This window comes from Alosa sapidissima, chromosome 1 (genome assembly GCF_018492685.1).
Source record: "Alosa sapidissima isolate fAloSap1 chromosome 1, fAloSap1.pri, whole genome shotgun sequence".
Taxonomy (NCBI): domain Eukaryota; kingdom Metazoa; phylum Chordata; class Actinopteri; order Clupeiformes; family Clupeidae; genus Alosa; species Alosa sapidissima.
Window position 1 is genome coordinate 6,847,567 of NC_055957.1, and position 21,675 is coordinate 6,869,241.

The 21,675-nt window shown below is 41.9% G+C and overlaps 1 long non-coding RNA gene and 2 other non-coding genes across 4 annotated transcripts; all 3 read right to left on the minus strand.

Annotated features, from left to right (window-relative positions):
- Positions 1–3,755: 3,755 nt before the first annotated feature.
- On the minus strand, positions 3,756–3,828 carry trnaf-gaa. Its single transcript has one exon. It is a non-coding gene; the product is annotated as a tRNA-Phe (tRNA).
- A 4,210-nt stretch (positions 3,829–8,038) lies between these two features.
- Positions 8,039–15,609, minus strand: LOC121722601. 2 transcript variants are annotated; one of them, XR_006034884.1, is made up of 6 exons: positions 14,506–15,609; positions 14,303–14,385; positions 14,130–14,177; positions 13,739–14,000; positions 13,405–13,645; positions 8,039–10,345 (listed from the first exon to the last, which is right to left on the minus strand). It is a non-coding gene; the product is annotated as an uncharacterized LOC121722601 (long non-coding RNA). The 2 variants fall into 2 exon arrangements; XR_006034883.1 differs by having other exon boundaries at positions 14,303–15,609.
- Positions 15,610–15,741: 132 nt separating this feature from the next.
- trnal-uaa lies at positions 15,742–15,826 on the minus strand. Its single transcript has one exon. It is a non-coding gene; the product is annotated as a tRNA-Leu (tRNA).
- Positions 15,827–21,675: the final 5,849 nt, after the last annotated feature.

The following is a 21,675-nucleotide window of genomic DNA, read 5'->3' on the forward strand; positions in this document are numbered from 1 at the left end:
TTTGCAGTTTGTATAGAAAAGTAGAGTGAAACCAAGGCAGAGTGCAGTATCTGCCCTTACTGCCTTGATTTCAATTGCCATTACTGCATTCTGCCTTTGTTTCACTTGCCCTTACTCTAATAGGGTGTGTGTGTGTGTTTGTGTGTGTGTGTGTGTGTGTGTGTGTGTGTGTGTGTGTGTGTGTGTGCGCGCAGGGACAGACTGGGGCTAAAGAAAGGCCCTGGACTTTCTTCTAAAAAGGCACACTACCATTCACACACACACACACATTAGGTGTCTATCATGGATAGTCTCACAATATTAAATGCCAGTGAAAGTATCATATTCAAAATAGTCAGTCAGATTTTACAAAAAGTAATTAACATATACTTTAATAAATATAAGCAGCAGTGTGCAAAGGTGTCAAAGGTTAGGTTTTGGTGTGCAGCAATGCAATATTGCTTGACATGAAAGTCTACAAGAATACCCGATTGATTTTGTTCCATTTTAACATAAATGTTTATAAATTACAGAGTTGCCATTGTTAAGGCATCAAGCAGCATATCTTCACTAAAAATGTAGTAAGTACCTCCTCAATTAATATAAAAACTGAGTGATTATGATCACTTGTTACACTTACTGCAAAATGTTATTGTATGGCCATGTAATATTCACCTCACTTTGATCTATCTAATTATACCCCTTGTTGTTGAATATAATTTGATGCTTATACTTGGTGTAAGAAAAACACAAAAAGCTGTTTTTCTCAGCTTGGCATTTTTGCAGATACTGCTCTTTGGCTTTGTAGGGCAGAATAGATTATCACGGTCGAATAGTTAGTATAGCAGAGAAGCTATGCCACTTTCATCAATACCTATTACAAAGCTATAGCAATGTTATGTCATTAAATACGATAAACAGTGATTCTGGAACAGATCTGCATCTTCCTTATCCCGTTAATAAACATATTACAGTATGTAACCATATTCCGTCCGTTCGAAAAAAAAGTTGCGCTAACTGTTCTAGTTTGTTACAAGCAGCATGGGCCGTCAGGCAGTTAGTTAACATAAACATTTTTTGCTAGGCTAGCCTTCCTGCTGCGACATTACACCATTTGTACAAGACAAGTAGAGCTATTTTATCCAGTGTAATTTATCACTTACCACTATCTTGTTTTTTCTTGTCATCCTCTTCCTTTCTCTTCTTTCTTTTCTGGCTTCCAGACGCATAACTCCGCTTCATTATGACTGCGAGGTTTTATATTTTCCCTGTTTTCCCCCTTCTAGCGACGGGCCTGGGGCCACATATATGAGACAGGACACAGCAGGGCCACATATATGAGACAGGACACAGCAGGACTATTAGACAGAGAATAAGCACAGGGCTGTCTGTGTGTGTGTAACTATGACTTAATGAATGGACAGATAGAGAGAGAGATAATAGGAGAGAGACAGAGAGGGAGGGAGAGAGAGAGAGAGGGAGAAGAGACTGTGGTGAGTGCTTTAGACAGTAAGACAGAAAGATGGAGTGAGTGAGAAAGAAAGAGTGGGAGAGGGGGGAGATAAAGAAGAGAGTGCTCATAAATACAGACGGAAGGTTCAAGCATTAGGACTTGATTAGCCTGATCCGTGATGTGGGGAGGGGGGGAGGGCAGTGAGAGTGAGAAATGGAGTGCGAGTGGGGACGTTACTCTCGCTCCTGCCCCGCCCTGACTGAGCGCTGTTCCAGAAGGCTCCGGGTTGGGGGGTGGGGGGTGTCTGCTGGTTAATGCGCTCACACGTTATTCCTCAGTGATAATAGGTAGGCAGGCCATCCCCAGGGCACAGCGGCTTAAGCACCAGTCACTGCATGGGGTGTGTTGGTGTGCATGAATGTGTGTGCATATATGAGTGTCTGTTAGTATGTGTGAGTGTGTGTCTGTATATGTGAGTGTGTGTCTGTATATCTGAGTGTGTGTTAGTATGTGTGAGTGTGTGTCTGTATATGTGAGTGTGTGTTAGTATGTGTGAGTGTGTGTCTGTATGTGTGAGTGTGTGTCTGTATGTGTGAGTGTGTGTCTGTATATGTGAGTGTGTGTTAGTATGTGTGAGTGTGTGTCTGTATGTGTGAGTGTGTGTCTGTATATGTGAGTGTGTGCCTGTATATGTGAGTGTGTGTTAGTATGTGTGAGTGTGTGTGTGTGTCTGTATATGTGAGTGTGTGTTAGTATGTGAGTGTGTGTCTGTATATGTGAGTGTATGTCTGTATATGTGAGTGTGTGTCTGTATATGTGAGTGTGTGTCTGTATATGTGAGTGTGTCTGTATATGTGAGTGTGTGTTAGTATGTGTGAGTGTGTGTCTGTGTACGTAAGTGTGTGTTAGTATGTGTGAGTGTGTGTCTGTATGTGTGAGTGTGTGTCTGTATGTGTGAGTGTGTGTCTGTATATATGAGTGTGTGTCTGTATATGTGAGTGTGTGTTAGTATGTGTGAGTGTGTGTGTGTGTGTCTGTATATGTGAATGTGGTTCTGTATATGTGAGTGTGTGTTAGTATGTGTGAGTGTGTGTGTGTGTGTCTGTATATGTGAGTGTGTGTTAGTATGTGTGAGTGTGTGTCTGTATATGTGAGTGTATGTCTGTATATGTGAGTGTGTGTCTGTATATGTGAGTATGTGTGAATGTGTGTCTGTATGTGTGAGTGTGTATTATAATATGCTTGTCTCTGTGCACATGCAGTCATGGTTGAAATTGTTGGTACCCTTCCATTTAAAAAGAATAACCCTCCATTTTTCTCTGCAATAATTTGGAACTGACAAAACTCAATAGAAAATTGTATTGACAAAATGATGGTAGCCTTCACCTAGTAATATAGTGCACAACCTTGGGAGGCAACCACTTCTAACAAACAATTTCTGTAGCTCTGATTGAGTCTTCTGCATCTGTCAACAGTTTTGCCGACTCTTCCTAACCAAACTGCTTCTGTCTCCTCAATTTTGCAGGATGCCTCCCACAAACTGCATGCTTCAGCTCTGTCCAGAGATGGCCAATGGGATTTCTATCTAGACCCATTGAGGCCTGGCCTGACGAGCCATACCCACATCAAGATGTAGGGTCTGGGAACTATCCCTTGGCACTGCTCAATCCAGACATCCCAAGTCTCCCGGAAGTTCTGGGAGTCTCCCGTATATTGATAGCAGCTGCCTGACGCCCGCAAATTAGATAAAATCTCCCGGAATCTAGAGTGAGCGATCAAGAACGTGCATGCAAGAGCGTGTTTGCATTTGAGTGTAGCGCGCACACAACGGGAGAGAGAGAGAGGGGTGGTGCGTGTGTGCCTGAGCGCATCCAAGACTGTGGCAGGAGTAGTTATTATCATGAACTATCTGTCAAAATAAGCCACGCCCCGTGAAACGTCATAAATCACGTCATAACCACGCCTCCTTTTTATGCAAATTAGCCACGTGGTTGTCGCCACGTGTTGTTTGTTATTGTTATTGTTTTGTGAGTCATGTGACAGTCATGTGACTGGTGTCAAACCCCTGGGCGGCCATATTGGATGTAAAGTCATGTGACAGTCATGTGTCTGTTGTCAAACAATGCCACGCCCCCTTGGCATCCATATTGGATGTAGTGTCATGTGACAGTCATGTGCCTGATGTCAAACCCCTGGGCGGCCATATTGGCCCCCAAACCCCCATGTGTGTTTTGTGGATAATGGGGGATCAGATAAACTTTGTAAGAGTTGTATATGTTTAGTGGTAAATGGGGCTAAATACAAAAAAAAAAGAAAATGGAGTTGCCGGAACCCGGATTCGAACCAGGGATCTTTAGATTTTCAATCTAACGCTCTCCCAACTGAGCTATTTCGGCTGCAGGGCTTCAATGGTATGCAATGCATCCTACTTTGTAGGGGTGGTGTTTTGTCCGGGCATGTCTCTGAGTGTGTTGTTTGAGACCCCTTTCATGTCGGGGGTCTGCCTACTACCTACGTACACTAGTGCTGATAACATTGTAAAAGACCTGTTTATGAGTAGTGACGTCTGTATGCAGACGCCTGGTTATCTATAAACCCTTTTGTAGTGGGTGTGTTTTGCCCCGGCGTGTCTCTAGGATTGAGATTATAAAAGCTGTGGGTGATGTATAGCTATCATTGTTAGCAGTGATTTTGAACAGAACATACCATGGCTGACATGATTGAATCGGCAAAATCAAAGAGACGGATTACACTCACCCCTGTTAGCGCTAAGCTATCGAATCCTGAAATGACTTATGCACCGCAAAGGAGGAGACCTGAAACTTTTGTTAATTTTCTGAGTAAACCTAATGATGGCGTGGAATACCAATGGTTGTTGAACGATGGGCGCATCGGAGGCTATGTTTTTGACAAGGAAGATCGCAGTGTGAAGCTATACGCATTGACATCTCCGGATTTGGCGTTTTCAGACGACATGGCGCACATTTCATTTTGTGATGCAGATTGGGTGATGTTTAGGGACTCTTGGAAGGATATTGTACAGCCTGCTATGGACAGTCGCTACACAGCATCATGGAATAGTCCAGCCTATGTCAAGTCTTACCACATGTATGCTAACTGTCCACAGGATTTCATTCGCCTGTCTAGCAGTGCATACAGAAGACCTACATATTATAATGAAAAAGATTTGAATGAATTCGCATATACACCTAAAGTGGAGTATCTTTGGAAAGACCGGCATGTTCTAAGTGATGTTTTCAAAAAGGTTGATAGATTGTTCAAATGGAGTGCTGGTTTGGAAAGATACCAGGGCGTCAAGGCATGTCTCTTCCAGACGTGCCAAGATGATCTGGAACTGGCCAACCATTGTGAAGAAGCCGCTCCGGAATCAGCGCCCCCTCGTTCATGAAGCTTAAAAAGAGGTTTTCATACGAAGGGTTCCTTTACTCTCAGAGCTGTTGTGAAGATCATACAATGTCTCTATATGTGGATGAAGTTGAAATGACTGAAGCGCATGTTTGGCCTGATGGTGTGGATCAAAGTTCAAGAAGTATGTTTTATCAAGAGGAATCAGTAATTGAACAAGAAATGATACATTATGACATGGATTACTTGTGTGAGAGATTTGCGATGCTAACTTTGACGGATGATAAAGAGGATGTTAGAGAATGCCATCTTGTGGATGATGACGCCCCTGCGGGTGTACCTCCTACCGGTAACAAAAACGACTCTGAAGATAAAGGAGAGGTCACACATGATTGGGTAGCGGAGAAGTCGCCACCCTCCAGACTACACCCCTTGAATGGTTAGTGGTTGTATACGATCAAACCAGCCGGATCATCGAGACGTTCAGAACTGTCGTGATGCCTTCAACAGATGTTAAGATGTCTGATGCGTGTGTATACTTTCAAAATACCTGCGGTGGGGTGGGCATGATAGATTGTTCAGAAGACTTAGAGATTGGTGTGTCATTAAACCCTGTATCATCAGCAGATGGAACCGGGACTTCTAAAGCTACTGGTGAAGACCTTGTTGGTTGTTTGGCAGAGCTACCTCTTGGACTTATCAAGGCCTGTGTGTGTATTACACTGCAACACATCATCACGCAGAAGTTACAGGGGGACTGTTTTGGATGTCAAGTAAACCACCCCAGCCAGATTCAACATTCTTGCCTCTTTGAACCAGATGCGTACTACTTCCAAACAAATGTTGAGGATATAAAACATCGGCTATACAAAAGACCTCTACTGCAAAGCGTGAATCATCTATTGGGACATTACGGCTATCAGACCCATCCCCAAAAAATTTGGGGGTCTGTAGAAGCTATCGTCTACGAATTAACAGGGGAACCATACATCTGTGGGTATTTACACACTTTCAAGGAAAATCACATACAGGATTGTGATACAAACATTATTCTTGAAACTCTGACATATTGGGACAATTAACGGTAATGGGGAATTGGTGCTGTGGTTCAGGCCCACCAAAAGAGCGTGTGAAATATGAGCTAACAGCCTTACTGTGTAATGTCATAGCAGACGAATCTACATGTTATGCAACTGATATTGCTGTACCTTACCATCATTTTAAAGCCTTAAAAAATCAAATGACGCTTGCTAGATCATTGTCTGAAGAATGGTCCGATCTACTGAATATGGGATCCTCCGTTAACAAGGCGTATCATGTAACAGTGCATGAAATTTTAGAGAACATGTGTATGATTCGGCAAGGGTTTTTCAAGATAGGCATATCATAGCTCTTTGTACATATGTAACTGATGTATGTGTCATCAAACAAAGTAAGAATGAGTCTGTGGATGTCTATGAGGTTGTGAATAGCCTAGTGGAATTTCTGGTTGCTAAGGACTTTGATGTGTGTGTTAAATTTTTAAACTACCTTGATTCTCTACCCATGATGGATATGTAAGCCTGCTTGTCAAATAAAAGATTGTGAATGCACATCATGGTCTGTCATTAGTTGTATGGAGGGAGTCATGGAGGAGGTTCTAAATACAATCTACTACACACCTTCAAGTGAGGGTTCATATGGGGGTATAACTAGATTAAAAGAAGCTGCCTTTAAAAAAACAGGGGTACATCTGTCCGATAAGGATGTTGCTGAATGGTTATCAGGGGAGGATGCGTACACGCTTCATAAACCTATGCGTGTCAACTACAAAAGGAATAGGGTGATTGTGTATGGTATCAACAGGCAATTTCAAGCGGATCTGGTTGACATGTCCATATACTCCAGGGAGAATGACCATGCTAAATATATGCTGACGTGTATAGATGTCTTTAGCAAATATGCATGGGTGCGTATTTAAAAAAACAAATCAGGGATGGCGGTTGCCTCTGCTTTTGAATCAATCATAGAAGAGGGTCGTATACCCCAGAAGTTGCAAACTGACCGTGGGAAAGAATTTTTTAACCAGCATTTCCAGAGGATCGTGAATAAAAACAACATTCATCATTTCGCCACTGGGAGTGAATTAAAAGCTAGTGTCGTGGAGCGATTCAACAGAACTATTAAATCAAGAATGTGGCGTTATCTAACAGCCGCCAACTCTAAACGCTACTGTGACGTCTTACCTGATATGGTATCATCTTATAATAACAGTTACCATCGTAGTATCAAAATGAGACCTGTGGATGTGACAAAAGAAAATGAAAATGTGGTCTTTAAAAACCTGTATGGTGTAAAGACGGGAGCTGCCAAAAAATCTGTGTTCAAATACAAAATAGGAGAGCTTGTTAGAGTATCTAAGGTCAGAGGTGCATTCACAAAGGGGTATGAGGAAAACTACACACGTGAGTTTTTCACCATAGCAGAGTGTGTACATCGAAACCCTCCTGTTTACAGGTTGAAAGACTATGATGGAGACATGTTAGAAGGTACCTTTTATGAAGAGGAGTTGCAGAAAATCCTCATAAACAGGGATAAGGCCTTCAAAGTGGAAAAGATTTTGGAAAGCAAAAGAGTAGGTAGGACGCATATGGTATTGGTAAAATGGTTAGGTTGGCCATCAAAATTTAACTCGTGGGTCCCCGCAAAAGATGTGGTTGATGCTTAAAAAATGTCTTAAATCACAACACAACATACATATCCTTATTCACACCGGCGACATCATGGAGGACGAAGGGTTTTATGTGACTTTACCAAGCAATGCGTGCCGCGATATTTATCCTGACAATAGAATATCCAGCTACAGAACTAAACTGGCAAAAACACTAACACTAAGGGGGGCTTGGGAGGTCGCTTTAATTGAGTTCATGTACCCCAAAACATGGGTTCCATTTCACAAAAAACATTCAAAATTCACAATTACCGATACAGCTACTAACATCCTTATTGTTGGTGAACTTCGTGAAGCTTTCTACAATAGCATTGCTGATATCATAGCAGAAATCAATAGTGTCGGGTCTCATATACAGTTTACCTATGATGAACTACTTCACAAAGTCCGTGTGACATCATCCGAAAGTGATGTTTCGCTAACATTCCGAGGGAAGCTAGCCAGGATTCTAGGTTTTGAAGACATGATTCCATTCGCGGTACCCCCCGGGAGCGTCGGTAGATACGCCCCCCACATTGCTGATTTGTATGGCGGGGAATATACATTATTTGTCTATACAGACATTATAGACCACCAAGTTGTAGGTGACTATTATGTACCACTCCTGCGATGTGTAGAAATAACGGGGGAGACCAAAAATATAGTCACAATCGGCTACGACAAACCACACTACGCACGTGTGTCTAAATCACACATTGACGACATTACCATAGAGGTGAAAAGTGATCAAAACCACAACGTGTCATTCAAGTACGGCAAAGTGATTACAAAACTCCATTTCAGACCGGTAAAACAACTTCCAAGAATTTAAAAATGAAAGAATTTAATCCCTACGCGGACCCACATCGTTATGTTACATATTATCAAAACCAGGCGGGTGGCCATATTGACGGGTTCGCTGGGGGCCCTGTCATGTATGGTGGATTCGGCTTGGGATCGCTCCTAAAAGGTCTGTACAGAATGGCTATGCCTCTATTGCGTAGGGGTATTGGAATCGCTAAACCGCATTTAAAAGCGGCAGCTAAAAATATCGTCAGTGATGTGGTGAGCAACGTCATGCAAGCCCACAACAGTCAAGAGGGGTCGGGGGTGTTAGTAATGCAACGTAGACACATGAAACGACCGCCAGGTGTGAGAAGAGGAAGATACACAAAGAAAAACAATGTAAAGGCTAAGAAAAGATCAGTGTCGAAAAGGAAGGCTCAGAGTAAACACCGGGGGAGTAGACCTGCTAAAAAGAGGCGTAAATCCATATTCTAACCATGGCTCTGATACACGGCATGTCGGCGGAGTGTGTCAAATCTGAGTTGGATCTTTTTACAGTGCCTATGACTCAAACGGCTATAGAGAAAAACACCTATGTTGAGATACCTCCCATATCAGCTCTGTCAGACACAGGACCCCTGGAGTTTTTTGTCGCGGGAAATGGTCAAGACTATATTGATTTGAATAATTCGCTATTGTATACAAGGTTAAAAATCACCTTACCCAACGGGGCGGACCTACCAGCGGGGGCGCCTGTGGGTTTGATAAACTACCCTGGCGGCTCAATCTTCTCTCAGGTCGACATAACACTGGGGGATCGGCTCATATCGCAGAGCTCAAACACCTATCCATACCGCTGTATTATAGATTGTCTATTGAATTATGACCGTGAGGCCCTGGAGACCATTTTCTCTGCGGGGCTGTTTTACAAAGATACAGCAGGCCATATGGATGTCGGGGATCCTGGAGGGGCCAACGAAGGTCTCACAAAGAGAGCTGCATTTTCTGAATCGAGTAATGTTGTAGAATTGTTAGCTCCAATCCACAGCGACATATTTTTTCAAGAAAAATTGATGTTAAACGGAATTGATATCAAAATAAGACTAACTAGAGCGAAGGATGAATTCTGTTTAATGCGCAGTGATGCTGTAGCATACAAAATCAACATTCTTTCAGCAAGTCTTTTTGTGAAGAAAGTTTCTGTATCTCCGGCTGTGAGACTGGGTCATGCGCAAGCATTGCAGTCCACCACTGCTAAATACCCTATTGATAGAGTATGTCTAAAAAATTTCTCAATACCCGCTGGTACGCGGGTGGCTAATCAGGAAAACCTATTTCTGGGGGCGTTACCAAAATCCATCATATTAGCAATGGTCGATAATGATGCCCATACTGGTTCATACACAAAAAATCCTTATGCGTTTAAACATTATGATCTGGAATTCCTAGCCGTTTATGTAGATGGACAACAATACCCGTCTAAGCCGCTACAGCCGAAATTTAATGAAGCGTCTGCCGTACGGGAGTTTTACCAATTGGTGTTATCCACAGGAAGACATCTGAAAAACAAAGCACTGGTCATAAATCGTCAGGATTACTTGTCCGGTTACAGTATTTTTGCTTTTAATTTAACGCCTGACGAGGAGTGTGGCCAGCATCTGTCATTAATAAAGTCAGGCAATATCCGTTTGGAAGTGCGGTTCAGACAACCGTTGCCGAATACAATAAATTTGATTGTGTATGCGGTATTTGACAGTATAATTGAGGTGTCTAATCGAAGACAGATTTTGATGGACTACTACTGAAAGATCATGAATACTGTTGAATTATCGACTATTATGGATAATATATCCAAAAATACACATTTTCTAGGGGTATTGGCTTGTGATCAACTACCTAAAACACCCGTGTATCATTTACCAGCCTCTGTGATAATTAATACACATAATTCAGACCAACCTGGTGAACACTGGTTAGCTACGTACATAACTGAAGAAGGTGATGTGTGTTTCTTCGACAGCTTCGGGAACCGTCCAGACAGTGATATATTTCCTCCAAGCATATACACATTTCTGAAAAACATGGGTAAACGTCTGCTATATTCAAACCAGCAGGTGCAAGACTTTACGTCTATCACATGTGGTCAACATTGTGTTTTCTTTCTGTATCATATGTTGAGAGGGTTAGGCTATGAAGATGTGATGCTTAAATATTCTGAAAATTTAAATAGAAATGATAATATGGTGTCATTAATTGTGAAAAAATTACAAGGTTGTAAATGCATGTGTAATATATTCACATGTGTGCAGCATGCACAGATCAATGATAAGTATCTAAAAAAGTGTTGAAAAGGCTTCATAATAAATAAACATGTCAAATGACATTTCAGAGTTGGGTGTTTTTATTGAAAAACAAAAGGATAGAAATACACACATTATAAGTCATACATGTATCAAAAGTCATACAACCTTATAAAACATTATAAACATAAGAAAAACAAAGCAGAAAAATTACAATTTACAAAATATTACAACATCTGTGAACATTAGGCATAAGCAATGCATAGTAATCATTACAAGATTTTCTAAAATTCAAGCCATGCTGTTGCATCTAATTGAGGTGTTGAAAAACCAGGGGATTCTGATACCGCTCTAACTGGTGTATGAGTAGGTGTACTATTTCTTTTCAGTGCTGTGATTGAATCTTTAACTAGTCTATTTGGTATTGTAGAAAGAGGGATGTTTAGCATAGCAATAGCCCTCAGAAATTCATGCCATCCTTGAGGTCGCCTGCGATGGCTCACAGCTTGTGGCCCGGTGATACTTTTTACCAGATCAAACACATGCGTACCTGGAATGGTTGTGCCGTTAAAAACAAAAGACCCCGAATCGTCCCACGATGCTATGCCTTGAGAGTTGTACATCTTTGCTAATATATACTCGGCATTCCTTTTGCTTCTCAGGGGTATATTTTTTAAAACCTCAGAGGCTACCTGATTGTTCTCAAAAGTGGGGGGCGCAGCCTGTACTGCTAAACTCTGTGACACATCATCGGATGATGACTGCAGTGGTAAACTCAGTGTCAGTGTGTTCGTCTCAAGGTCCCCCTGTTTAACCAGGGCCAAATATCTCTGTAATAATGACGTATAATGCAGGGCCTTCTCATGAGGGGTCAGGTGTGTTTTACTCAAAACATTTTTCATAGCTACTTCCAACTCGTTTTCAACAGACTGGCGCAGTGGGGTAGTTACGACATCATTTTTTAAACGGTCCAATTGTCTTTGTGGTACCAGATACATTTTCTCAGCGTACTCCATTACTTCTAACTCTGTCTTGATGTAAACAGACTGGTTATGAACGGCAGAGCAACACTCAAGAGGGGCAGGAGAAATCCACCTTTCTGGTTAATAGTGCGTCTCTTTGTGCGTAGGCCAATTTTCTTGTCAGCCAGTAACTTTATCAAAATCTTATTTTTACGTAGTTTTTTATATTGTATAGCTGTTAAGGGTATAGTACCACGAAGAATATTCAGTGTCACCTCGCAGAGAGCTAAGATTAACTCATCTGACGCAGAATGTAAAATGACACGTCTCTGGGGCGGTTTAGCTTTAAGTAAACGCCTCAAAAGAGGCAAATTTCTACCGATTCTCTCAGACATATCGGTGTCTCAGTTTGTTTTCTTCGGCACATAGACAGCCTGATGCTCCAAAAGCAAATCTGTTCTGAGGCGGTACAAATCTGGGGTTTTTGGTTTATAGTCAATCAACAAATATCCGTAGGGTTTCTCAGTGGCATTTTTAAAAGATTCAAGAAAGAATTTTGTGTTACCGGGGTACATCTGTCTCGCTAATACACTGATTTGGTTGTTATCTCTAGGGTTTTTGAAAACAATTAGATAATTAGTGTTCAAACTGATTGTTCTGCTAGATTTCCCCTGAAAGAACAGATTCTGAACCATGTAAATGGCACTAAGATTACGATGATGTACATACTGTGTGAACACCTTCTCTATTTCTGTATTATTGCTGGCATCTTTCATCACATCATCAATAATTAGCAGGTTAGTTTTTGATATGGGTAATAACTCATCATCATCTAGAGCGTTAGGTATTCCTTGAATAAATTTGACATCTCTCAGCTTTAACAATTCGTCATAAAGTGGTTGCCAACAATCATAAATATACACTATATTTTCAATTGCATCACTAATAAGGGTGTCGATATTGGCTATCAACTGTTTTACAAAAAATGTCTTGCCAGAATTAGAAGGCCCGCTTATCACACAAGAAAATGGATGCTGTAGTCTGAAATCGTATACAGGGGCCTCTTTTAAGCCAGTGTTATATTTATCCATGATAGACATATACCCCTTAGTATCCGTATGGCCTAGTTGTGTAGTCGGGTAGTAGCACCCTCTTGTTGTAAACAACCCTGAACCTCTTCTCACCAGTTTTGTTTTTTAGAATGAGATGTTTCTTGTTACGCACAATATTATCAGTTCGAGCCCGTATGTGTCGTGTACTATCTCTGTCAGTCACATAATGATCAACAAGGCCAATGAGGGTGTCCAATCTGATCAGTTTTGAATTCTCTGCATTAAGCGTGACGCCTTTCGCCTTCATACAGGTTTTACCCCGGGCTGTGCGATAGCCATAAGTCTTCGGTCCGGCTGAACAGAATTCTGTGATGTAGTCACCATCATCCAGCTCATTTGTGAGATCCCCTAAATAGGGCCTAAATAGGGCGAGCATGAGCGGTGGTGAATGCACCCACAAACACATTTATGTCTGAGGTCTGTACACAACTCCCCTCAACATGACGCCATTGGACTAAGGCCACATCATCAGACACAAATGAAAAGTGTGTGACATCATATTCACAACCAAAAATGTATCGGGCAAACTGCTCGGGGTCTTTCACCATTTCGGTGGTGGGCAAATTCTCTCTCATAGAGAAGCGACCCCAGAGGCTGTTGAGCAACAACTTGTTTATTTGCCTTACGGCTGGGTTCAAACAGATCTTATCAGGATCCAGCCTAATCCCCTCCTTCTCATAATAGTCCTCGATGTAGGCCTCTTTAGCCTCATCAGTCACTGCATGGGCAGGGTATATCAACAACCGTTAAAACTGACCTTTTATGAACTTCACAGTATTCGTTGGCCTCCACAGCGTTTAGTATATCCCAGTCAGATATGTCATCAAAATCCGTTCCATTAATATCCCATGTTTCAAGTTGTGTATCAGTCCATAAATCCGCGCGGTTGATATCCTCTGATTGAGTCTTGACAATAGGTCGATAGTCCTTTGAATAAGCAACCCCGTTGTTGATAGATGCGTCTCCAAGGCCTATAGCGTCATCCGTTGTAGTCAGATCTGTAAATGATAGCGAACACATTAGCCTACTATGGGAGCGCCTAGCCCATGTTTTATTTGATCATAAACAGATATTGGTGAATTTCATCTTACCAATCGTTTCTTGAACACCCACATATAACCGCTTAGCAGACCCCTCAGTTTCGTTTAGATCTTCTTCAACATCGCAATGACGACGCTTCTCAGTTGCTTTGTGATAGATACGGACGTCGGATGATACCCCCGCTGTAGCGGCTGTAGACCCCGTGGGGGTAGGCCTACTCGATGTGTCCTCCACTTCAGACACCCCGATCGGTATATCCAATTCGTGTTCGCCAGGCAGAATGGACTCTGTTGTGTCGGAGTCTCTGATGACCTGATTATCATCAGGTAGAACCGGTCTCGTGGCTATGAAATAGGATGGATATTGAATGTGTAAATATAAAAAAGAAACACTTTTAGATTAAGACACGATATCAAGCAGTAAATTCCAGGGAAACCATACCTTCAGAAGCACAATCACCCTCTGCCTTGTCAAGTATATCACCATGCACTGAAAATGTAGAAACAATCAGAATACACTATTAACAAATAGCCTACTAATAAAAAGAATAGGAAACAGGAATAAACAAATACAAATCTCCACACAAGGTAATATTTAGCTTGGGGGGGTCTTACAAAGTAGGCTTAGATATCCGGGTCTAACATTAGATGCTATAGGATCACCAGTTGTATTCAATGAACCACCAAGGATTGACAAACTGTTAAAAACAAAAACAAAAAAACAAAAATGCGTTAATGGCAATTAAAGTATTTCATGTATGTTATAGACAACCATTGACAGTAAGGGTAAATAGATCTTAATGCAAATACATACTCACATGTACTGAGGTCCATGCTGCACAGCTATCTTCTGACTACAGACAAGTCAATGATGAAGACTGATGAATACCTGGCAGAATGTTCTAACAGGGATTTTTAAACCTTAGGGGCTGACCATTCAAAATGTAGGCCGGTAATATGTCATTACATTAGTTTGTAGGTTTGGCCCCCAGGCCTTCAATTGGTCAACGGAACATTGACCACGACCCTCATCACCCCGCCTACTGTATGCCATAGGCCTTATTACAAATGCAGATCCAGACAGTCGCCACCCCCTGCCAATACGTTTTTAATTGTTTGATCCTCTGTCCAATACACTAACTACTTACATCCTGATATGCATAGTAGTTGGCAATATCAGACACCATGTCTCCGGTTCTAACCAGCATCACCGTTTAATTGTTTGATCCTAAGCCCCATACACTAACTGCTTACATCCCCATATGAATAGTAGTTAGCAACATCAGACAGCAAGTCTCCGGTTCCGGCCATCACCCGTTTAATTGTTTGATCCTAACCCCCCATACACTAACTGCTTACATCCCCCTATGCAGAGTAGTTAGCAACATCAGGGCAGACACATGGCTACCTAGCACAACCAAAACACATCATTATAATGACTCTACGTGCATGCATACAGTTGTCACTAGCCATATACAGTTCTCACAGATACATCTGTGTATGTAATCAGTTAAACAGGACGACAGCGTCTAGCCCTCTATATGGTGCATACATGAAAGGGTCTTCAAACAATAAACTCAGAGACATGTCCGGACCCAACACCTCCTCTACAAAGTGTGGGGGAATCATAGACCCCCAATACATACATACATAATTAACCATTGTGATTGTAGTCAGTTAAACAGCACGCCTGAGCCGAGCCAACTGTTTGATAAGACACATGAAGGGGACTTCAAACAATAAACTCAGAGACATGCCCGGGCCCAACACCTCCTCCGGGCATAGACCCAACCCCTCCTCCAGACATAGACCCATTTGGTCACACACACACACACACACACACACACACACACACGACCCCATGATTCTAGTTATAAAAATTACAGTATATGGGATTTGGCTGACACCTTTTTAACCAAAGCGCCTAGTAATATGGTAACCAATTTAAACTTTTTATTTAAAAAAAATATTTTTTAGTCCATATCTCTCAACATCTCTAGGACTCATCAAAAAATAAAAGTAAACTTCATTCTACTCTCAGCCATTAATATAGTTGCTAGGAGTGGGGGTCGAACCCACGAGGATACAAACATCCATTGGTTCTTAAGTCCAACGCCTTAACCACTCGTCCATCCTAGCAGCACACTTTGTATTTAGCCCCATTTACCACTAAACATATACAACTCTTACAAAGTTTATCTGATCCCCCATTATCCACAAAACACACATGGGGGTTTGGGGGCCAATATGGCCGCCCAGGGGTTTGACATCAGGCACATGACTGTCACATGACACTACATCCAATATGGATGCCAAGGGGGCGTGGCATTGTTTGACACCAGACACATGACTGTCACATGACTTTACATCCAATATGGCCGCCCAGGGGTTTGACACCAGTCACATGACTGTCACATGACTCACAAAACAATAACAATAACAAACAACACGTGGCGACAACCACGTGGCTAATTTGCATAAAAAGGAGGCGTGGTTATGACGTGATTTATGACGTTTCAGGGGGCGGGGCTTATTTTGACAGATAGTTCATGATAATAACTACTGGCAGGATAACCGATGGCGGAGTCAGGGAAGATGCAAGTTTCCAAAAAAGGTCTTTTGTTTATTTTTTTTTTATTTTTTCAAAAATATTTTTTCTAATACGTGCAAATATTCAGTGTCAAGATGAGCAAAAATGCAAAACAAAAACTGTTCAAAAAGAAAATAAATAGGCATCAAGTTGCCAGGCTATGTCTCAAAAGACCCTGCACACTTAACCAGTCCACAATTCTCATTTACAGTTCTCTCTCTCTGCACAGACCCACTGCAACTGAGGCCATGGGGCCTAATACAGCCTTAGGCTAGCTGTAGCCCCTCCCACTAGATTGCCCCATTGCTAACAAAAATCAATTAACCAAATAATAAACCAAACAAGCAAACAGCAAATATAGAAATACATACAAAATGTTTCCCCCACCAAAATCACATTTGTAAAGAGAAAAACCCATATTAGTGATAAACACAAAAACACCCCTGCAATAATGGTTCCCACCACCAATCACCCGCGAAACCCCTCTATTTCAACCTAGTGGAACATTCCCTCGGCTTCCCCACGTTAAACCAGGAAGTTGAAACGGAGTTCGGGATGGTGGTGAGTTAACTGTGTACAGAGTTGTAATTACGAAGGTTTAACTAAATAAATGAGAAGTTTGACAGCCAGTGTGGGTATTTTCATTACTTGCTACCAGAAGACATTGATACAGATGGGAGATGGAAATGACAATGTATATAGTTTGAGTAATGTGAATGGAGTCATGCACAAACATTTGCTACTTAAGAATGCCGGTAGGCCTTTCCCTGCACCTTAAACAACAACGCATGCTAGCTGGCATTTATGGTGAACGGTGGTAAATGACATTGTGAATAGAGAACCAGGAATACAACAGAGCAAACGGTAATGACAGTGATATTACACGGAGAACAGCGGCAGGACAGTTTGAATGTTAGCGCCGGCGTTTGGCTGGCTGCACGCTGCGTGAGCACGTCACGGCTCAGTCCGTGACAAAGACAGAGAGCCTCCCGATTGGCCTGTTTCGCTAAATCAACCAATCAGTTTTCAGTGTAGGCGGCAGTGGTGGAGGAAGTACTGAAACTCAGTACTTAAGTAAAAGTACAAATAAGCAGAGAAATATTTACTTTAGTAAAATTAAAAGTACCACAATGCCAACCCTACTTAAGTAAAAGTAAAAAGTACCTGATTTTAAATGTACTTTAAGTATTAAAAGTGAAAGTACTTGCATAATGATTTATTATCTTAATATCTATAGGCCTATTCTAATAAAAAAAATCCAACCCAGTCTCACTCCCTACTCGTCAAAAGTCTGACGCATGGTCAAGGGTCCTTGGCGTCAAATTCCAACGAGAAAGGTGTACCTTCTGCGTTGTTTTCCGACGTGGGGGTCCGTCAGATAGACATTCATGTTAATCCCTCATCGTCAAATATAGACGAAAGGAAATAAATGTCCATCAAAGGTGATGCCGTCACGTTAGACTAATGATTTGTTTGAAATGGTCTAAAAACAAAAATCGCAGACCATCAGACCTTAGGTTACTTTGATCTTGCATAATTTTATTCAGCTTTGGTGTAGGTAACGTAAGGTAAAATAATAATAATAATAATAACAATAATCTCTAACTAAACTAACACGCGCATATTTCTGTATTGCGACCATTGTAGCCTACAGAACAGTGTCAGAAAATAAGTCCCTTCAGGTCGAAGCAAACCCCCTCCGCTGCGCGTCGGGGTTCTGTTCTCCCTGTCGGGACTTATTTTCTGATAATTACCGGAGGACAATACATTATGCCTTACTTATTATACGGCTCTTCACAATGCAAGTAGAATGCTCCATTGACTTGAATGGGATTTCCGAAAGTTCTAGCGGTCATTATTTCTTGGGAAAGGACCTCTGAAAACAAGAATGACCGCTGTCAATGGCAACTTGAACTTCATTCAAAAGTGAAAGCAGACGGTTGATCAGCTGTGTTCTAAAGAATGTTTGATTCAAGTTCAGCGTGTGATGCGAACTATTTGTTTCTCAGCAAAAGCCACGACGAAACGGTAACAAATAAGTGTAAAGAGACATATCATGGAGTTTGTTTTTTCGTTTTGGCAAGTAGCCGTATAATAAGCGGGATAATGTATAGAACGCCGGTCATTATGGGAAAATAAGTCCCTTCAGGGCAAAACAAGACCCCTCCGCTGGCGCGTCGGGGTCCGATTCGCCTTGTCGGGACTTATTTTCCCCATAATGACCGGCGTTCTATACATTATCCCTTACTGAACGTCTGAAAACAAGATCAAATACATCTACATACTAATCTTTTTAGGTGTACCAACATTTTAGAATATCTATGTAGACAGAGAAGGAGGTGTAGAAGGAAGTTGAATAAAATTAAATAAATCATACATGAAGGCATTGACCTTTGTGTTTCTAGTACAGACTGGTGTGTGCGTTTGGTGTGTATATGTGTGTGTGTGTGTAGTGTGTGTGTGTGTGGTGTGTAGTGTGTGTGGTGTGTAGTGTGTGGTGTATGTGTGTGGTGTGTGTGTGTGTGTGTGTGTGTGTGTGGGATGTGTGTGTGCAGTGTGTGTAGTGTGTGGTGTGTGTGTGTAGTGTGTGTAGTGTGTGTGTGTGCGCAGTGTGTGTGTGCAGTGTGTGTGTGTGCAGTGTGCGAGTTATATCACGGTCTCCGGGGGGCGGGGCGGGTACGGGCGATTATTTTATTTATTTTTTTTGGAGGGGGGCAAAGTTTAAATGCTGATCCTGTCACTAATAGCAACAGCATAGACATGTACTGTATTATAAAGAAGTTTAAATGCTGATCCTGTCACTAATAGCAACAGCATAGACATGTATTATAAAGAAGTTTAAATGCTGATCCTGTCATTAATAGCAACAGCATAGACATGTATTATAAAGAAGTTTAAATGCTGATCCTGTCATTAATAGCAACAGCATAGACATGTATTATAAAGAAGTTTAAATGCTGATCCTGTCACTAATAGCAACAGCATAGACATGTATTATAAAGAAGTTTAAATGCTGATCCTGTCACTAATAGCAACAGCATAGATATGTATTATAAAGAGGAAATCCGTGGCACACGGCTGGTGCCATAGGTCTATGTTAGAATTAGAATTACTCAACAACTTACATTGTTTCACAATCACATGGGCTATAGCCTATAAGGCTGTACACAGAGCCAAACACACACGATAAGAGCAGCCAGCGGCACCTTTTCGACGACAGTGCTGCTAACTGAACGAGCTCGTGTGAGTGGTTAGTGGGTGGAGCTGCGGGCAGCGCTTCCACGTTTCGCGCCGCTAACGTGCAAGCAGGCACTTTTTTCATGAATCATGAACTCAAAATACAATTTTATTTCTCTTATTTTACACATTTTAGGGAAAACCATGGCCAAAATATAATTTATTTGGCCATCATATAAATATATTAGAGCTCTTCCACAACTTCACATACTGTGCCATGTTTCCAGGGGAGCTCAGGTGGCCCTGCCCCCCCCTAACTCCCCCCTAACTCGCACCCTGTATGTGTGTGTGGTGTGTGTGGTATGTATGTGTGTGTGTGGTATGTATGTGTGTGTGTGGTGTGTATGTGTGTGTGGTGTTTGTGTGTGTGGTGTGGTGTGTGTGGTGTGTATGTGTGTGTGGTGTGTGTGTGTGTGGTGTGTATGTGTATGTGTGTGTGTGGTGTGTATGTGTGTGGTGTGTATGTGTGTGTGGTGTGGTGTGGTGTGTGTGTGTGTGTGTGTATGTGGTATGTATGTGTGTGTGTGTGGTGTGTATGTGTGTGTGGTGTGGTGTGTGTGTGTGTGTGTGTATGTGGTATGTATGTGTGTGTGTGTGTACTCAATGTGATTTGCATTAATTTAATCAGTGCTCTTCTTCTCCATGTACAGCAAAGGAAACAGGAGAGAAATAGATATGTTAAGAACGAAGAGAGAGAGAGACGAGACAGAAAGAGAGAAGACACAGAGGGAGAGAGCGAGGAAGAGAGAGAAGAGAGAGAGAGCGAGGAAAAGAGAGAGAGACAGAGAGAGAGAGCAAGATGGGAGGGGGTCCTGAAAGAACAGAGGAGATGAGAGTCACAGGGGTTTCTGCTCTCTGTCTGAGCTCCAGGGAGCTCAGGGGTCCACTGCCGGTGAGCTCCCCACCAAGGCCTCCTCTCTGTGGGCAGCACTAGCTCCAGTACTCCCTGGGGCCCTCCAGGCCTTCCAGGAGAGGTTACTCTCATTAGAATTTGAAAGGCTCTAAAAATAAAAGCGAATGACACACGGCACTGCTGACCAAGCCTGGAAGTAGCCAGGGATTTCTCAAGGACCGCACCAGCGAGAGCTCTGACCAAGCCTGGGAGTAGCCAAGAATTTATCAAGATTCGCACCAGTGAGAGCTTGCACTCCAAAACACAAGTGCACACACAGCGGGCTGTCACCCCTCTATAGAAGAGAATTCACTTGATGGGAAAAGGGGGAGGAGGGCGAGAGTGGGGTAGAGAGGGATGAAAAGAGCTTGGAAAGGATGGAGGAAAAGAGGGAATAAACCTACTTTCTGTGATGATGTAGGATATTCTGCTGTGTGCGTTTATAAGAAAGATGTGAAATGACATTAGCTTTATGTGTATTGTAAGTGTGCATTAGCTTTATGTGTAGTGTAAGTGTGCATTAGCTTTATGCTTTATGTGTGCATTAGCTTTATGTGTAGTGTAAGTGTGCATTAGCTTTATGCTTTATGTGTGCATTAGCTTTATGTGTAGTGTAAGTGTGCATTAGCTAGCTTTATGTGTAGTGTAAGTGTGCATTAGCTCTATGTGTAAATGTGCATTAGCTTTATGTGTAAGTGTGCATTAGCTGTATGTGTAGTGTAAGTGTGATTAGCTTTATGTGTAGCGTGAGTGTGCATTAGCTTTATGTGTAGTATAAGTGTGCATTAGCTTAATGCTTTATGTGTAGTGTGAGAGTGCATTAGCTTTATGTGTAGTGTAAGTGTGCATTAGCTTTATTTGTAGTGTAAGTGTGCATTAGCTTTATGTGTAGTGTAAGTGTGCATTAGCTTTATTCTTTATGTGTAGTGTAAGTGTGCATTAGCTGTATGTGTAGTGTAAGTGTGCATTAGCTTTATACTTTATGTGCAGCGTGAGTGTGCATTAGCTGTATGTGTAGCGTGAGTGTGCATTAGCTGTATGTGTAGTGTGAGTGTGCATTAGCTGTATGTATAGTGTGAGTGTGCATTAGCTTTATGTGTAGTGTAAGTGTGCATTTCCTGCATCTCATCCTCTGTTGTTCTGGATAAATATCAGTCAACTTTGTCTTCAGTGCATGATGTATGGCCGCACCAACATCAATAGCAAATAAATTTGTTTTGTGTCTGTGATTCTTTCTGTTTTGTGAATGTGTGTGCGTGTCTCTGGCGT